Source organism: Rhinatrema bivittatum, chromosome 2, assembly GCF_901001135.1.
Source record: "Rhinatrema bivittatum chromosome 2, aRhiBiv1.1, whole genome shotgun sequence".
NCBI lineage: Eukaryota > Metazoa > Chordata > Amphibia > Gymnophiona > Rhinatrematidae > Rhinatrema > Rhinatrema bivittatum.
In genome coordinates, this window is record NC_042616.1 from 205,448,162 (window position 1) to 205,462,850 (window position 14,689).

Below are 14,689 nucleotides of genomic sequence, written 5' to 3' on the forward strand. Positions count from 1 at the left end.
AAATAGATCCTATGCTACTAATGCCAGCAACAAGATGTGACCATTCCCTATTGATTAATAGCAGCTTATGGACTTCTCCAGGAATTTATCCAATCCTTTTTTAAAGCCAGCTACATTAACTCCCTTAACCACATCTTCTGGCAATGAATTCCAGAGCTTAATTGTGCGCTGAGTGAAAAATACTGTCTCTGATTTATTCAAAATGTGCTACTTGCTAACTTCATGGTGTGCCCTATAGCTCTTTTATTAACCTAAAGAGTAAATAACTGTTTCACACTTACCCACTTACCCATTCAAGAACTTTCATGATTTTGGGGACCTCTATCATATCCAACTCAGCCATCTCTTCTCCAAGAGGAACAGCCCTAACCTCTTTAGCTGTTCCTGATAGGGGAGCCATTCCATGCCATTTATCATTTTGGTTGCCCTTCTCTGTACTTTCAACAGTGCAACTATATGTTTTCTGAGATGCGGCGAACAGAATTGCATACCGTATTCCAGGCGCGGTCTTACCATGGAGCGGCACAGAGGCATTATGACATCTTCCATTTTATTTGCCATTCCCTTCCTAATAATTCTTAACATTCTGCTTGCTTTTTTAACCACCACAGCACACTGAGCCAACTATTTCAATGCAATATCAACTATGACGCCCAGATCTTTTTCCTGGGTGGTAACTCCTAATATGGAACCTAACATTGTGTAACTTCAGCATGGGTTATTTTTCCTTATATGCATCACCTTGCACTTGTCCACATTATATTTCATCTGCCATTTGGATGCCCAGACTTCCAGTCTTGCAAGGTCTTCCTGCAATTTATCACAAGCAGATTGTGATTTAACTACTCTGAACAATTTTGTGTCATCTGCAAATTTGATAACTACACTTGTACCCCTTTCCAGATCATTTATAAATATATTAAAAAGCGCCCGTACCTGAGGCACTCCACTGTTCACCTTTTTCCACTGTGAAAAAGACCATTTAATCCTACTCTCTGTTTACTGTCTTTTAACCAGTTTGCAATCCATGAAAAGACATAACTTCCTATCCCATGACATTTTAGTTTTCTTAAAAGTCTCTCATGAGGGATTTTATCAGATGCCTTTTGAAAATCCAAACACACCACATTTACTGGTTTACCTGTATCCAAACGTTTATTCACCCATTCTAAATAATATAACAGATTTGTGAGGCAAGACTTCCTTGGGGTAAATCCATGCTGGCTGTGTCCCATTAAATCATATCTATAATATGTTCTATGATTTTTTATTCTTTATAATATTCCTATGATTTTTCCCAACACTGAAGTCAGGCTCACTGGTCAATAGTTTCCTGGATCACTTCTGGAGCCCTTTTTATATATCGGGGTAACATTGGCCACCTTCCAGTCTTCAAGTACAACGGTTGATTTTAATGATAGGTTACAAATTGCATGTACTAGGTCTGAAATTTTATTTTTGAGTTCTTTCAGAACCCTGGAGTGTATACCATCTGGTCCAGGTGATGTGTTACTCTTCTTTTTGTCAATCTGGCCTACTACGTCTTCCAGGTTCCCTGTGATTTGAGTCTGTTCATCTGAATTGTCAGCATTGAAAACCATCTCCAGAATGGTATCTCCCCAACATCCTCATCAGTAGACTCCAAAGCATTCATTTAGTCTTTCCATGATGGCCTTATCTTCCCTAAGTGTCCCTTTAACTCCTCGATCATCTAAAGGTCCAACTGACTCTTTTACAGACTTCTTGCTTTGGATATATCTAAAAAGGTTTGTATTATGAGTTTTAGCCTCTATGGCCAACTTCTTTTCAAATTCTCTTTTAGCCTGCCTTATCAATGGTTTACTTTTAACTTTCCAATGCTTATGCTGTTTCCTACTTTTTTTCAGGTGGATCCTTCTTCCAATTTTTGAAAGATCTTTTGGCTAAAATAGTCACTTTTACCTCACCTTTTAACCATATCATCGATTGTTTGGCCTTCCTTCCATCTTTCTTAATGCATGAAATACATCTGGCCTGCTCTTCTAAGATGGTATTTTTTTTAAATGTCCCCGCCTGTTCTACACTCTTAACTTTTATACTTGCACCTTTCAGTTTTTTTTCTCATTTTATCGAAGTTTCCCTTTTAAAAGTTTAGTGCTAGAGCAGGGCTTCCCAAACCTGGCCTGGGGACCCTACAGCCAGTCGGGTTTTCAGGATATCCACAATAAATATGCATGAGGTAAATGTGCATTTATTCTGCAGTACCAATTTGACTAGCTTCCCTAATTTCTCTTAGCATTTTATTGTATGTCTCATCATTTTGGCCAGGTGGAAAGTAGTATACACCTATCACTATATTCTTCCCAACACACGAGATTTCTACCCTTAAAAATTAGGGATGTGAATCGGGCTTCGGACGATTGAAAATATTGGACGATATTTTCAAAATCGTCAGAAATCGGGGGCTCCCGATAAGAGAACCCCACAGTTTTGTTCCTGGAGTTCTCTTATCATTTTGGGGAGGGCGGGAAAAACGGCACACCAAAACAATCCCTAAACCCACCCCGACCCTTTAAAACTGTTCCCTTAGCTTCCCCCACCCTCCTGAACCCACCCAAAACGTTTTACAAGTACCTGGTGGTCCAGTGGGGGTCCCGGGAGCCATCTCCCGCTCTCGGGCCATCAGCTGCCACTAATCAAAATGGCGCCGATGGCCCTTTTCCCTTACCATGTGACAGGGTATCCGTGCCATTGGCCGGCCCCTGTCACATGGTAGGAGCACTGGATGGCCCGTGCCATTTTTAAAGATGGTGCCGGCCGTCCATTACTCCTACCATGTGACAGGGCCTGGCCAATGGCACAGATACCCTGTCACATGGTAAGGGCAAAGAGCCATTGGCGCCATTTTTATTAGTGGCAGCTGATGGCCCCGAGAGCGGGAGATCGCTCCCGGGACTTCCACTGGACCACGAGGTACTTGTAAAAAGTTTTTGGGGGGTTTGGGAGGGTGGGGAAAGCTAAGGGAACAGTTTTAAAGGGTCGGGTGTTTTTTTTTGTTTATCGGCTCAGGCACAGCCGATAAACAAAACCGCGATCGGGCCGCACAAAAAAAAATTAACAATGTGAATCGGAACCGGAATCGGAACCGATTCCGGTTCCGATTCACATCTCTATTAAAGATTCTATTGGGCATTTAGACTCGTGCAGGATTTTTATTTTGTTGGACTCTATGCCATCCTGGACATAAACCGCCACCCTCCACCAAATTGCTGCTCCCTATCATTGCAGTATTATTTGTAGCACTATTCCATTGGTTTTCCTCCTTCCACCATATCTCTGAGATGTCAACTAATTCTATCTCATCATTCACTGTTATACACTCTAACTCCCATTTTACTTCTTAGAATTCTGGCATTGGCATACAGATATTTCAAAGCGTGTTTTTTGTTTGTATTAACAGCCTTCTTTTCAGCTGGCAGAGATAATTTGGAATCTTTTAGCTCAGGTGATTCTTTACTTATAGGCACATGACATACTGCTGTTTTTATTGGAACCTCTGTCCTAATTCTTCTGTTTCATTAGTATCCTTCGAAGATACCTTTCTCTGAACTATGCACTGTTGAGCGACTGTTGGCTTTCCCCTTTGTTCTAGTTTAAAAGTTGATCTGTCTCCTTTTTAAAGGTTAGCTAGAGCAGCCTCATTCCATTCTGGTTAAGGTGGAGCCCATCCCTTTGGAAAAGACTCCCCTTTCCCCAAAAGGTTCCCCAGTTCCTTACAAAACTGAATCCCTCTTCCCTGCATCATCGTTTCATCCACACATTGAGACTCCAGAGCTCTACCTGCCTCTGGGGACCTGCATGTGGAACAGGAGAGCCATTTCAGAGAATCAGGATTTCAGCTTTCTACGTAAGTGTGAAAATTTGGCTTCCTGAAACTCGAGCCACATTTTTGTATTTTGTTGGTAGCCACATGTACTGTGACAGCCGGCTCCTCCCCAGCACGGTTTAAAATCCTATCTAAGTTGCACATTAGGTCCATGGAGAGCAGGTCCTTGCTATAGGAGCATATTCTGCTGCACAAGGTTGATGATTTCTGACCAGGAGACCTTCCAAATTGAAGGCTGCCAGACTGGAATTGAGACTTGGCTACTACTGTCCCTGAAGGTTTCATCTATATACTTCTCTATCTTTCTCAGCTCCTCCAGGTCTGCCACTCTGGCCTCCAGACATCAGACTCATTCTCTGAGAGTCAGGAGCTCTTTCCACTGGGTGCACACATACAACCTCTCCCTGGCAGGTAAAAAAAATCATACATGTATATGCTCTATGCAAAAGACTAGAAGGCCCCCTTCTTTCTGCTGATCAAACCTGATCAAAAGGAAGAGCATGTAGCTGCCAGACAGATCCAGCTACATGAGTACCTACATTTTCAGCCCTGTCCCCCCGCAGGTTGAGCCCTTAGATTCTAGGGACTGGTAGGCCTCAGGTGGGCAAGGTTGGGCATGATGGGACAGGCTGAACAGAGTGGGCAGGGCAGGCACAAGATGGAACTGAAGTCTGGCACAAACTAGAGATTGTGGGCAGAGACAGACTGGAAGCAGAGGTCTGGGTATGGAACAAGTAGGGAGGTGAGGATTGGATACTGGAACAGGCGCCTCCCTCTAGGTGCTGAATGTCTCAAATAGCTCCTCCCTCTGGGTGCTCAGTGTCTGGAATAGTGCCACTTTCTGGGCGCTTGGTGGCTACAGCAGTGCCTCCCTCTGGGCACTGAGTGTCTGAAATAACGCCTCCTTCTGGGCATTTAGAATCATGGATGGTACCTTCCTGGTGCTGGACATTTGGAGTGGAATTTCCCTGCCACTGGACATCTGAAGTAGCACCACTCTTCTGGCACTTGTCACCTAAAACAGCACCTCCCTGTGGGCACTGAATGCCTGGAACTGCATCTCCTTCCTGACAAATGACATCTGGAACAGTGCTACTGTGAAGCTGGGTGGTAAAAACAGTGTCCTTCTGGCTCGGGCTGGCTGAACTAGTTCAGCCAGCCCGAGCCAGAAGGACACCCCCTTTCTGGGGTGGAAAGGTAGGAAGGGAGTCCTGCAGAGGCTGAGGTAGGACTATGACTGCTGGATCAAGCTCCTACTGAAGCAAAGGCATTACCAGTGTTTTCTCATAGTTTGGTTGGAGTGAAGCACAAGATTTCCCAGGTGACTAGGCTGCTGCTGTGGTGTAGACAGAAAGCTGGAACACATTATGTGCATCAGGAGTGGAGTTAATTACTGGGTTTTGTATACTCAGGATGGGGCCAGCAAAAGAACATGCTGCTTTCTGGTGAGCCACAGCAGGTTTCATTAGCAGCTGCTTAGAGGCATCTGGTGATTGCTGGGTTCTGGCTGAGTCAGTTATTCCTCTCTGCTTCTGAGAATCTGTCGCCTAAGATCTGAGCAGGAGAACCGCTGAAGCACTGTAATCAGAGACTGGTAGGGTTTTTAAATTCACCTGGCATGCTTGAATTCTCTGTGTTTCTTAGGGGAGCTGTGCAGGATGTTAAAACAGAAGTGATTTCTACAGGTGCTTAGTTCTTGATACTTGGAATTACTTGGATCTGGGAAGTCTGTGGCTGAAATGGAGTTAGTTGTCAATTCCAGGGAGACCATGCTGAATAATTTTGGAGAGACAGCTCCTGTGTGAACAGAATTTAGAATTTGCATGGCAGACACTGAGCTAGCAAGTGTGGTTTTCAGAAAACCTGGACTAGATCTGGAAGCTGTCTTTGCCTCTGCAGAGGGAAATTTAGGCTTTTGCTGGTTGCATTTTCTTATATTTTGAAGTTCTAAGGTTTTTCTGGGAGCTGGCTTGGAGTCAGGGCAAATTGGACAGGCTCTGTCTTCAGGCAGATACCCAGAGATACATTGACACTTCCACCAGGTTGGATTAACAGAGCCACACCCCAAACAGGTAGGAAATAGCAGAGCATTTGTTGCCATGCATTTGCTGCATTGCTAATGTGCTGGGGTCTGAAGAGGACTTGCAACATCAGGCAAGGGTATTGTTAGTTTGAGATCAAGTTGGACTGTAGCCCAGCTGCAGACATTAGTAGGATTATTAGCCTAGCATTTAGAACAGCCCCATAATGTAAAGTTTGCAAAGTGACATACAATGCATTCTAAATAGTGTAGTGGCTTCAGGACCTGGCAGGTGGTACAGACAAAGCATCGCACAGAGCCAGGAGTGCATTGGGATACAGTTCGGAGACACCAGAGGGAATGCCTGTAGAATAATAATGAGACTCTGTACCTGATTTTGTATCTTGGCAAGGAGCCCTGGCTCCACTATTGTGGAGGTTCTTTGGCCTCTACATTCTGTCATGGGGTGCCTGGCTGGGGTTAGGATACATCCCCACAGGTGTGGTACAGGACTGTAGGGCTGGACAAGGGATGGTCTTTAGCCTAGCCAGTCCCCTCCCCTGCAGGTTGAGCCCTTGGGTTCTGGAGACTGGTAGGGCTTAGCTGGATGAGGCTAAACATGGGACAGGCTGGACAAGGCAGGACAAGCACAAGCTGGAACTGAGGTCTGGCATAAGTTGGACTTTGAGGGCAGAGATAGACTGAAGCAGAGGCCTGAGTATGGAATAGGCAGGGAGCTGAGGATTGGACACTGGAACAGGCTGGACAAGCTTGGAGAGGATACTAAGCAGGGATGAGGCCTGGATACAGACAAAGGCTTGGGCAGGAACTGGACTGGGCAGGGGAACACAAGACCAGAAAAGAACAGGACTAGACAAGACAACATAGAACAAAGAACACTGAGATCCGAAGGCAGTAATACTGAATGCCTGTGGGCCACTAAGCATAAGGCTTGGAGGCCAGAAGGTGAGGTAAGGCCTGAGTAGGCCACTGAGCAAGGTGCAATATAGAAGCAGACCCTAAGGACACAAGGCTAGGTTAGGCCTGAGTAGATCAAGGAGCAAATAGGAGACAGAAGGCCTAGAAGCCACAAGGCAAGGTATGGCCCGAGTAGGCCCAGAGCAAGGTACAAGGAGACAGAAGGCCCTGAGTCTAAGAAGCAAGATAGTAGGCCACAGAGCAAGGTTCAAGGAGACAGAAGGCCCAGAGGTCACAAGGCAAGGTGAGGCCTAGATAGGCTGCAAGAGAAGGAGCAAGAAACAAGAAGGCTCAGAGGCCACAAGGTAAAAGCAGCCAGGTCAGACAGCCAAGTAAAATAGGGTGCCCAGAAATGATAAATAAACAAGTAAATACCTGGAGTAGGGTCCAATGTCCAGAGCAATGGAGGAGAGGGAGACCAGATGCTGATACTGCTGCTGCAATCCTGCGAGTGAGCAGTGGTAAGCTGCAAAGAAGGAGGCTGGGTCTGCTGTTAGAGGGAAGCAGTGAAGTGGGGGGTGGCCGATTGAGTGGAATGGCGTCCGAGCTTAGCTGAGGCCAGGCCCTCCTGTTTCCTGTTGATGCCGCTCGTTCCCTTCTTTACCCATGCTGTATCGGAGACACGTCAGGGCCTTGGGGAAGCCCCGACATGCTGACAGTCCTGATTGTCGCTGTGGCTGCTGCTTCTGCCTACCAGGTCCATGATCAGGTGAATGCCCCATCCTTGCTGCTGCTATGCCATTTTTTGCCTACATTTTTTAAAATGTAGGCAAATGGCACCGAGGCCTTGGGGAAGCCCAGATGCCATGATAAAGATGTCCATAATGGGCTAAGAAATGATTTTTGGAACCAGTGGTGACCTGTATGTGTTTAGCAAAAATGGGAAATACGTTTTATATTAAAAAGAAAACTCAGTGAGCCTTTTTAAATTGAAAAGAAGGAAACAAATGACAAATGGTAGCATCCATCCCCAAAATTAGTGCACTGACCCAAATAGCCCAGAAAATCAAGGACTACCAGGACAACCTTGGAGATTCTGTAACCATCTCGAAGGTTATGTGGAAACTGCTTCACTAGCAACCGGTGAGCAGGTCAGCAGCATTAGAATGGGTTAAAGCACAGGTACAATTTAAGATATCAAGCATTGCTTTAATAAAATTAAAATAGAAATATTTCTGAACTTCTATATAGTTAACCCAGGGACATAAGCTGGGTTAACTATATAGAAGCTGACCAGCACTAATTTAGGGAACAAGCTGACCAGCACTAATTTAGGGAATGCCTAGCCAACATTAAAAATAGAACCTGACGGCATCACTGCACAGTGATCCAGTGAAGGCAGAAAAGCAAAAAAACAGTTTAGAATTTAAAGAGAACAGAGGCTGAACTTGACCAGAGAGGAAGCACAGTCAGAGAGGGGCTGAAAAGTTGTATGTTTTAAAGTGGAAATAACTTGTTCAGATAACAAGTTTAGTGTACAGAACACAGACCTACACATTTTTCAGAGCTTACAAGGAGTAAAGGTTAAGGTTACCGGGTTACAACAAAGTGACAACCCTGACCGAGCCAACCTCATATGCTACTAGCATAGCAAAAAAGAAATGAAACAGTTCTAGGCTTTGGGAGTCAGTGATAACAGTCTATAAATGCGAGTGGAAATGCTAGTAAAGTTCTTTCTCCTCAGATAGGGCCAAATAAATTATTCTTTTCTTTTAATATAAATAGATATACTGTAAACACTAACGGGTCGATACTCTAAGGCCGCGGTAGAAACAGTGCGGCAGTGTCAGGCGCACCCTCGTTCCCCGCACGCACAGTTCTCTTCACCTACCGCTCGATACTCTCTTCAAATTGCATGCAAATGCATGCCGCGGCTGCGAAGCCTTAGGCAAGCGTTAGGCCCACGCAACCCATTTTACTGTATAGAGCGCCTATACAGTATCCTGGGTTCGCGGGTGTAACGCTTCACGGCCGCGCTGGTATCTGTCATTTCAAATGTCATTTCAAATGACATTTGAAATGACAGGTACCAGGAAGTGGACAGTTATGTTCCCCGATGATCGGCAAACTATCCCCCAGTCCCCGCTCACCTGCCCTGGCCTCGTCCGGTCTCCGTTGCAGCCCCAGTCCTGTCTCCTCCTCCCGAAGCAAAAAAAAAAAAAAAACTGAAAAAGTAGCAAGGCTCGGGCCTGCTACGGTAGTCCCTTCTCCCTTCTCCTCTCCTCCCGATTTCGGCGCTCAAGGCGGCCGGGTGGGCGTGCATTCATCCAGGCAGAGGGAGCCGGCGGCGAAAGCGGCCTCCGGCTCCCTCTGCCTGGATGAATGCACGGCCCCCGCCGGCATTCATTCGCTGCCGGCGGGGGCCGTGCATTCATCCAGGCAGAGGGAGCCGGAGGCCGCTTTCACCGCCGGCTCCCTCTGCCTGGATGAATGCACGCCCACCCGGCCGCCTTGAGCGCTGAAATCGGGAGGAGAGGAGAAGGGAGAAGGGACTACCGTAGCAGGCCCGAGCCTTGCTACTTTTTCGGTTTTTTTTTGCTTCGGGAGGAGGGGACTGGACTGGGGCTGCACCGGAGACCGGACGGGGCCAGGGCAGGTAAGCAATGTTTTAACACTTTTGTTACACCATTTTTTACACTTTATTCCCGTTTTAATTTTCGAACACCACACTAACACCAAGTAGAGGGTAGCGGTAAACTAACAGGTTAAGGACGCGGCAAAATAGCGGGTTACAAAGGAGATAATCTGAGCGCGCGTCACAGTATCGGAGGGGAATAGCTAATTCCTTCATTATACAGCTAATTCGTTCATTTACATATCATATACATGCTGCGTGCGGAAAGGGTTATGCGTCTGTTTTAAGAAGCGCTAAGGACGCGTGAAACTGGAGACTATCGCTGAATCGCCTTACGCGTCCGAATTGTGCGCTCCCAGCACGTTACAGACGGGAAATCTTCAACCGCACGTTACAGTATTGACCTGAATGTTGTTGAGACTTGCACACTTGAGGGGAAGGGAGGTAGACTCTCTTGTTGATTTTGTTAAAGAGATAGGGAGTAGGAAGAGAAGAAAGCAGACAGAGGGAACTACCAATCAAGATAAAAGCTAGGTGTGTGCACCACACACCATCCCCAACAACTAAGTAATAGTTAATAGGTACCTCAAAGACATACAAGTAAAGATTAAAAGAAGATGAAACAAATATCAGTAAACATAGAAAAGGAAAGAAAAGAAAAAGAACAAAGTTATAAAAGAATGTATTCTTACCTGAATTACCTGGAAGACAACAGAAAGGAAGTTTCAAGTTACATTTCTGTCACCTGAAAGACACAATTCTTAAAATAATACACTTTGATAATTACAGAATATGCATTCTTAATGGTTTTAAAATATATATATATATAGAAAAAGATACATATCTGAAGAAAATGCTAGAAAAGAGCAAAGCTGGTTCTGTGATCTGGTTATATTCTGAAAAGAATGAAGATTGTTATCAGTTCTTAGTATACTATTTATGAAAGAGTTATTTAATAATTTATTAATAAATTGAATAAAAAAAACTAACAAACAGTGATTTCATCTCATTTTTCATCTAACAACTCTGCCTTCCTTCTCTTACACCAAGGGACTGTTTGGGTGGCTGTTATTCCCCTTGGTCCTAGGAAAGTGCCCTCACAGGAAGGAGGGTATTCCTCTTAGCCACCTCCCTTGTGAATACCTACTGACTCCCAACTGAAACCGTCTTCATAACAGTTCATTAACTCTTGGCCCTTGAAAGCAGGAGGATAGTCACGTCACAAGGGACCGGAGTTAAATAAGGGTGACCCCCTTGTAGAGGCATCTACGTTCTCACAAGGCAGGGTTAAATGGGGCTAGAGCTTGGGTGTGTTGCGAGCAGCAAGGAGAAGGCTGGCAAGGCTGTAGGTGACGCTCGCTGAGGACCCCCCAGTGTGGAGAAGACTACACCACAGACTGAATCAGGTGGCCAGTGAGCAGATGGCTCAGGTAGCTAGGAACAGAGCTCACTGGAGGCCTCTGCTGTTGGGGAGGTGACATAGTGGACAGGTTTAGGGCACAGTGAGGCTGCATGGCAGGCAAAACCGTGACACTGGATCACTGTATAACAACTAGCATTAATGACTATAGTATGTGTTCTCTCTATCAGACATAGGGGATATGTTTGTAAACACCCTTCCCACTCCGTGAAGGATGCCTAGTATGGGAGACTCTTGCTGCTATATCTGTCACTCCTGTGCTTGATGGTGATATCAAACAGACAGAGCTCTGGTGGGGTGAACATAGTCTGGGGAAATGCGAGTAACTAGATAGAGGTATTATATATCTGCTAGAGCGGAGCTTCCCAGACTTTTAGCCAATATGACCCCATTTTAACAGTTGAAATTTCTCATGACCCAGAGGATGACCAAAACAAATTAGCAGGGGTGTGGCTCCCCTTCAACAATCACTCCATTCTCACTGTCACCACACTCCAGCTGATGCTCTCTCTCATCCTTCACCTCTTCCAGAGTACCTACCCTCTAAACTCCACTCCTCCAGCTTATCCCCTCTCTCAATCTCCAGCCTGTTATATCTGCCAGGTCTTCTTTCCTTCCCAGCCTTTTTCATATCCCTCAGCTGATCCTCTTCCATCAACAAGCCCTTCCATCAACTTCTAACTGATCCTCTGTCATCCCCTCCCTTTCACCACATCCTCCATTCCATCTTCCCTTCCATCCTTTCTATCATCTATCACCTTCCTCCTATCCAACACTTCTCTCACATCTCCCCCGCTGAGTGATCACCCTTCTCTCTCCAGCTCCTTTCCTACATCTTCCAGTTAATCATCTTTCATTGCCTCTCTCTCTCTCTCTCTCTCTCACTCTCCATAGCCACCTCCTCTACAGCTGATCTAACCTTAAAACCCCTTCTAATCCCACCCTTCATACAGACCCTTCTCTAAACACTCTGCTGGTCCAGGGACAGGAGCAACATTTTTCTTTGGGGCCTAGGCTAAAGGTGGATGACAGCTGGTAAGAAGAGAGGACTGGCTGATAACAGAAGATACATTTTTCTCCTGGATAGGTTCAGTGGTGGATGAGAGGAGAGATGCAGTGGCAATCTTTACTAGCCCATGTACATCCAGCCATCCCCCTTCCCTCCCCTCATGGCTAGTCCTAAGCCCAACAGTGATATGCAAGCAAGCAGCAGTAGAATTAGTAACAAAAGTTGCCATGGGGCCTGTGAGCCAGTGCAAGCTCACGGGCCCTGCAGTGGCTCTAATCCCTCCTCATGCCGACTTCTCAGCTGAAGGTTTTATGATCTCATTTGGGATCCCAACAGTTTGGGAAGCCTGTGTTAGAGTATGCTAACTATGCATATCTCCTGCAAGATTCGACCAACTTCCTGTCTTCCTTTCACTGAAACAGTTAAGCAGAATAGTCACTCAGACTACTAGTTAGTGAGACACTTAGGGGCCCATTTATTAAACAGTGTTAAAGCCTTAAAATAAACTAATCACCATTAACATGCATTTCAGTTGTTTAATATGGATATTTTTTTCATTAATACTGATCTTTGCATTAAGTGATCTCTTTAATTTGCTTATCAGCTCATTTAAGCTTAACACAGCTCACTTTAATGGAAAAATGTGTAAATGTGACTATTAACTGTTCGGTCCCGGTCGCGAGTGTTGCGACCCGGCCCTTACCTCCATGGCCCCATTCCACCTTGGGGAGTCAGTGGCCTGATCCGCGGCGTTCCCGCGGGAGGGACACCGCCAAGAAGCCCCTCCGGGACACCTCCTTCCTAGGTATGAGCACGAGCCGCACTTATGAAGGCCTTTTCCCGCCACAGAAGACTCCGCCTCACGCCTGACGTCAGACGTGGCGGCCTATGTAAGGCCACCGCGGATCCCAGAACTTTGCCTTGCAACAGGGTTCCTTGTGGTTCTCAGTTGCTCCGAGCCCCGGAGTGTGCTTGCCCAAGCAACTCTGTTCCTGCCTGAGCCTCGCTGTGCTCTGGCTCTCGAGTCTTGCCTCTGTTCCTGCTTGCTTCCAGTAACCTGTCTTGCTTCTGTTCCAGTCCAGTCCCAGTAACCTGTCTTGCTTCAGTTCCAGCCCGGTTCCAGTAACCTGTTTTGCTTCCGTTCCAGTCCGGTTCCAGTACCTGTCTAGCTTCAGCTCCAGTCCGGTTCCAGTAACCTGTCTTGCTTCAATTCCAGTCCGGTTCCAGTACCTGTCTTGCTTCAGCTCCGGTCCAGCCCCAGTAACCTCTCCTGCTTCAGTTCCAGCCCGGTTCCAGTACCTGTCTTGCTTCAGTTCCAGCCTGGTTCCAGTAACCTGTTTTGCTTCCGTTCCAGTCTGGTTCCAGTACCTGTCTAGCTTCAGCTCCAGTCCGGTTCCAGTACCTGTTTTGCTTCAGCTCCGGTCCAGCCCCAGTAACCTCTCCTGCTTCAATTCCAGTCCGGTTCCAGTACCTGTCTTGCTTCAGCTCCGGTCCAGCCCCAGTAACCTCTCCTGCTTCAGTTCCAGCCCGGTTCCAGTACCTGTCTTGCTTCAGTTCCAGCCTGGTTCCAGTAACCTGTTTTGCTTCCGTTCCAGTCTGGTTCCAGTACCTGTCTTGCTTCAGTTCCAGTCCGGTTCCAGTACCTGTCTTGCTTCAGCTCCGGTCCAGCCCCGGTAACCTCTCCTGCTTCAGTTCCAGCCCGGTTCCAGTACCTGTCTAGCTTCAGCTCCAGTCCGGTTCGAGTAACCTGTCTTGCTTCAGCTCCGGTCCAGCCCCGGTAACCTCTCCTGCTTCAGCTCCAGTCCGGTTCCAGTACCAGTCTTGCTTCAGCTCCGGTCCGATTCCAGTAACCTGTCTTGCTTCAGTTCAGGTCCGGTTCCAGTACCTGTCTAGCTTCAGCTCCAGTCCAGTTCCAGTAACCTGTCTCACTTCAGCTCCAGTCCAGTTCCAGTATCCGCCCTGCTTTGGATCCAGACTCCGATCACCTAAGTCCCAGCGGCCGGGCTCCTACGGGCTCCTCCTGCGGGAGTACCGGCTTCCAGGGTGAAGCTTGTTCGTCCACCTCCTGCCTGGTATCCGCCTCCCGGCCTGTCCCTAGAAGAGACTATAGTCCATCTTCCTCCAGTCTCCTGCAGGCCGGCCCAAGGGTCCACTAAAACTGTTTCTCACAACAATTAACACCAAAAATTAATTACACCTCAAAAGATTTTCTTGAGAACATTGGAAAGCTAACACCTAGTTAGTTTTGTCTCATTCCTGGCCCTCCCACCACTCTTCTTAAAGTGACTGAAGAAAACCCCATTCAAAGAGCTCCCCTCACAGATTAAACACTCCCCCACTGGAGAAGGCCCCCCTCCCCACTTCCCAGGAATACTCCTTCTCCCTATGAAACCATCAATCCCTTCTAGAGCATTACTAATCCCCTGCTTGGCAAAAGCCTCCTCTCTCAACTAGATACTCATCCTCCATGTCCTCCATCTCCTCCTGGAACCAGCTTTATTAAAGGTCCTCCTTCCCAATATAAAACTCTCCCTGCTTGTTTGGGGACAGGGTCAATTGGCACTCACTCCTGTGTCCTGCTGGTTCCACAACATCAAATGATGCTGGCTCACCTCATGTTCTCCTTTGCCCTGCATGTGAATACTGCTAATGCATTCCCTCTGTTGTAACATCCATATCTTACCATCTGCAGTATAAGTGACTGTGACACTAATTTACTAATCTGGGCTTCATGGACCCTTGGTCTGATCCAGTATGGCAAGCCTTCTGTTTTATGCAGAATACACTTACAGAAGTTTAGGGAATAGCATGTTACGGTATAT

General features: G+C 46.6%; 1 protein-coding gene across 2 annotated transcripts in view; it reads left to right on the top strand.

Moving 5' to 3' along the window:
• Positions 1 to 14,689, top strand: part of LOC115084331 (ATP-binding cassette sub-family B member 5-like) — a 210,913-nt gene that overhangs the window by 4,006 nt on the left and 192,218 nt on the right. The window lies entirely within an intron of this gene.